Here is a 4,663-nt window from a genome sequence, read left to right as displayed (position 1 = left end):
TCAATAGACCCACAAACAAATCAATCGGGATTTGGAATTTACATCCCAAGCATCAATTATAAATATTCGTCACGACTCCATAACTACACACAAATCTGCACAACTGAAATAATAGCGGTATACAAAGCCATGTCGGTATGTATTGAAAAGGAAATCATGAAAGCAGTGATCTTTGTAGATTCAAAAAGTGCCTTATCCAAAATATCTAGTCACAAATGGGACCAAATGGATTATGTAACTATAATGACCAAAAAACTACTGGTAGATGCAAATAATATGGGATTTTCAATAGGATTAGAATGGGTACCGGGACATCAGGGGATTAAAGGCAACGAGGTGGCAGATAGCTTGGCCAATATTGGGAGAGAATTAAGAGTACCATATGATGTAAAAAACATCAGCACAGATATCTTTTGTGTTACAAAAAAGAACATCTTGACTCAATTTTACAATAACTGGTATTCCCAAATTAAAGGTAAATATCCAGACTATTATGGACTGCAGGATAGTTTCCCTATAAAACCTTGGTATAACAAATGTGGATATTTGGGTAGGAACAATATTACTAACCTTAATCGTTTACGAAGTGGACATTGCAAAACTCCTTGTTATCTCCACAAAATAGGCAAAACGGAAACACCGATATGCGAATGCGGTACTATGGGAACATTGGTACACATCATCTTTGAGTGCCCCATAAATAAACATAAAGATATGGATTTGTATCTAGAACTAATAAAAGCTGGAATAGACAGTCCAATATCTTTACAGAGCATTTTATATAAACCCTCGAATAAAGTTATTAAGATAATCAATAAATTTATCAAATTTTTTCAAGTAGATCTATAGAATTTTCAAAAAATAATAATAATAACAATAACAATAAATAAATACTTCAGAAAATACAGGGAATCTCCTAAAATGTCAAAAATTATATTTGTATCCTTAAAATCCTTAATCCTAACCGAAGGTAGCCAGCCCTAAACCTATGTGAAAATGTTTGGAAGCTACCCCCAAACGAGAAAAGTCGTAAGTTAACCTTAAATGTTGTAACACTTTTCCCCCTCTATCTACAGAAAAACAAGAAGAAGGACAAGGAACACATAGGACCAAAAAAAAAAATAGATCTGAAGTTGACAGGACACCTGGTTGTGCATTGCCTTGAGCAAGACGCGCATAACCAATGTGCATTGCCTTGAGCAAGACGCGCATAACCAATAACATGGGTAAATGATTAAAAAAAAATCGAAACCCAAAAAAAAAAGGAAGAAGAAGTAACAAAACAAAGTCGGGAACAATGGATTAATGGATATGTAAAAGCCATAAGGAGAACAGAACTAAAATTAAAATATGAAAGAATATGCAATAAACATTGTATAAGTGGTAAGTTTAATGTAATTCAATTAATAAGGTTTTTAAAAAATGTCTACAATAATGATAAAGATGTACCCAAGTAATAATTCAAACTTAATTATTAGGAAAGCCAGCCACTTTAAAAAGATATTTCAAACCAAAACATGGGTTACCAAAGCAGGCAATAAAAAGAAAAGGTGATCTAGAATGCAAGAGAAGAGCTGATGAAAGAAGTAAATGTAAAGAAAATAATGAAGAGACTTCTCTCGACCATGTAAGTATAGTTTATTACAATATGGTTAGATGCAAAGCTCACAATGTTTTAATGCATATAGCCTAAACTGTCCTTCAATCTTTTTCTAATGGTGCTACAACCCTTTGTGAGTCTTGGTGTGCTTAACAACATTCTTCCATTCTGCCCTGCCGGATACTTTTCTGATGTTCATGGTTTTAAGATCCCCCTCTACATCGTCTATCCATCTTTTATGGGCCCTTCCTCTTGTTATATTTCCTTGGGGCTTCCATCTCTGGATTACTTGCACAGCTCGATTATCTGGCATTCTTTCTGAGTGATCAAGCCAATTTAGTCTTTGAGATTTTACAATTCTAACAATATCTGCGCTCGGCATTAGTATTATCCAGCTCGTGGTTCATTTTAATTCTCCACAAACCATCACTGCAATGTGTAGATTTGTTTTGTAGATTCTAAGCTTAGACTTAGTAACATAGTAACTTACTTTTCGTTAAGTCTTTGTATGCATAAAATCACTTATTGCTGCTAAGAATCGATGCTTTTCTTGACTGGTGTTGTTGTCATTTATTATTATTATTGAGTCTGGGTAGTGAAAATGGGAGGCATGTTCGTAGGTATGGTTTTCTACCTTCAGATGTTCATGTTGATTCGACTTTGTGCACTCTATATATTTTGTTTTACTTTCATTTATATATAGACTAAACGTAGTAGCTTCCCATTTCAGATCTATAGCTTTTTCTTTTAATACCTTTTTGTTGTGGCTTATTATGGCAACTGCCCAACTAAACTAACCTAAACCTTATAGGTATAACTGTCCTAATATTAAAATACAGTTGTCCCTTGATAGTCCGACAGATATGGGACCAAAAGGTCGGACTATCGAGCATGTCGGAGTATCAAGTGTGTACTGTACTTTTGTGGTACTTTCCACATTTGTATGATTTTTATGGTACACAATGTAAAATTTCTATTTATGTATTTGTTTTTAGGAACAAACACCAGATATTTTATATATGTAGAAAAAGGAAAAACTGCTGGAACTTTAATTTAAAGGCTTTTGACTAGTGAAGATTTGGATAAACAACAGGAGTTACTTTGGGCCATAGCTACGTGCAAATTTATTTTCTTGTGGCTTCCTATGTTTATTCTTATTAACTATATCTACACTTTGATATGTTTTTAGTCGCATATATAGTTTATTATTTTATGTATATTGTTATATTTGTGTTGAATAAACATTATTATTATTATTACCTTAATTTCCATTAAATAAATTAACTGTAATCAATAAATCGTTTTTAACGTTGATAAATAAATTATCAATAATGATTCCCAAATATTTTATTTGTTTGACAACTTCTACGAAATAATATTTCGTAGTAATAATCAATGCTTTGGTTTAAGAAATAGACAACTTAGAATAGAAATATGCTTTATTGTCATGGAAAATTGTACAATTTTATAGACAATGCTTACAGAGTCATAAAAAAATACAAAACAATAACAAACATAAAAATCAATAACATGTTTAACTTGAATTGGTGCTCTACACACAATGATATTAGTGAGTGAAAAACACTTTCAAACCCAATGATAACAAAAACTTTCCATAGAAGGCCACAATTTTTAAATCATATTTTCTTTTAATTGGAAACGGCGATCATATTCTACTGCTTATTATTTTTTTCTGTTATAACACCCTGTATAGCATATATTCAAGTATTGTTATACTTTGTATTAGAGGTATTTTTTTAAACTGTGTAATTGTTTGATTGCTCTTGACCAACTTCATGTTTGCAAAATAAATTCGGTACGACTATATACGTTCGTTTTATTGTAATCCTTAAGCCTCAAGATATTGCTTAGTTTGAAAAACACTATTTTTATATCAACTTTTACTTTTAGAAATTGATATGGCAACAACACATCACTGCCTATTGATTTCAAAGGCGGGGATTTAGAGGCAAACGCTAAATAAACAGCAAATATGTGTCTGAGTAATATATTAAAGGTCGCTGAGTTAGGCTATCTTTAGCTTATTCTTTCCATTTCACTCCTGTAATAAAAGTTAGTACTTGGTTCTGAATTTACCTGGTATTTACATAGCACCCAGTATCTTACCAAATTCTTTCCCCACTCGAGCCGACAATTTAAAGTAACTCTCTGTTACCTGATGTCTGAAGTTACCCCTACGAAGCAATCTTAATTGCCGCTACGAAGCGATCTGTTTGTTTTTTTTTTCGTTAGCAACTTTCATAAAATTTCTTACAGTTCTTGTACATATATGTATACAGGTCTGGCTCCCGCGTATGAAAAAAAGTTGATTAATAGCAAGCTGAAAATTTGTTAATAGCTTAAGGGTGTCTAGTCCGACAAACTTTGATATATAGGAAAAGGGGTTTTAATTGTGGAACAGGTTAAAAACTTGGAACTGTTAGACCACGAAAACGTCACATGTGTTTTGTCCGACAGAACTTCCAACTGAATTGTTACCCTTTCATTAAACTCTCATGCAAAAATCAGGTTGCTATTTATCACCAAATGAGAATTATAAATGAGTGGAACACGTAGAATATGTCAAATGACAGGTGATAAATAGCAGTCTGATTTTTGCATGAAAGTTTAATGAAAGGGTAACAAATCAATTGGAAGTTCTGTCGGACAAAATACATGTGACGTTTTCGTGGTCTGACCGTTCCAAATTTTTAACCTGTTTCACAATTAAAACTTCCAGTGTTCCCATATATCAAAGTTTGTCCGACTAGACACCCTTAACCTATTAACAAATTTTCAGCTTGCTATTAATCAATTTTTTTTTCATACGCGGGATCCTGACCTAATATCTTAAACGCTTGAATAAACTTATTTTAGCTTGAGCTTTATCATGTATGTATAGTAAGACATAAATTAAACTTGAAAATATAATATGTATGACGCACGCACTTACTGACTACCTTTAATGATTAAATTAATATATTACTAATCATTATATTGTGTGCTGGCACAATGCATCGTCTTTTTTAAATTTACCGCGCATTGACTGTTACCCGTACAATT

At 32.5% G+C, this 4,663-nt stretch overlaps 1 long non-coding RNA gene across 1 annotated transcript; it reads left to right on the top strand.

Annotated features, from left to right (window-relative positions):
- Positions 1-1,218: 1,218 nt before the first annotated feature.
- Positions 1,219-2,856, top strand: LOC126879264 (uncharacterized). Its single transcript, XR_007696014.1, has 3 exons — positions 1,219-1,383; positions 1,479-1,627; positions 2,596-2,856. It is a non-coding gene; the product is annotated as an uncharacterized LOC126879264 (long non-coding RNA).
- Positions 2,857-4,663: the final 1,807 nt, after the last annotated feature.

The sequence above is a fragment of the Diabrotica virgifera genome, chromosome 1 (genome assembly GCF_917563875.1).
Source record: "Diabrotica virgifera virgifera chromosome 1, PGI_DIABVI_V3a".
NCBI lineage: Eukaryota > Metazoa > Arthropoda > Insecta > Coleoptera > Chrysomelidae > Diabrotica > Diabrotica virgifera.
Note: the sequence above shows the minus strand (reverse complement) of the source record. Positions and strands in the feature narration are given on the sequence as shown.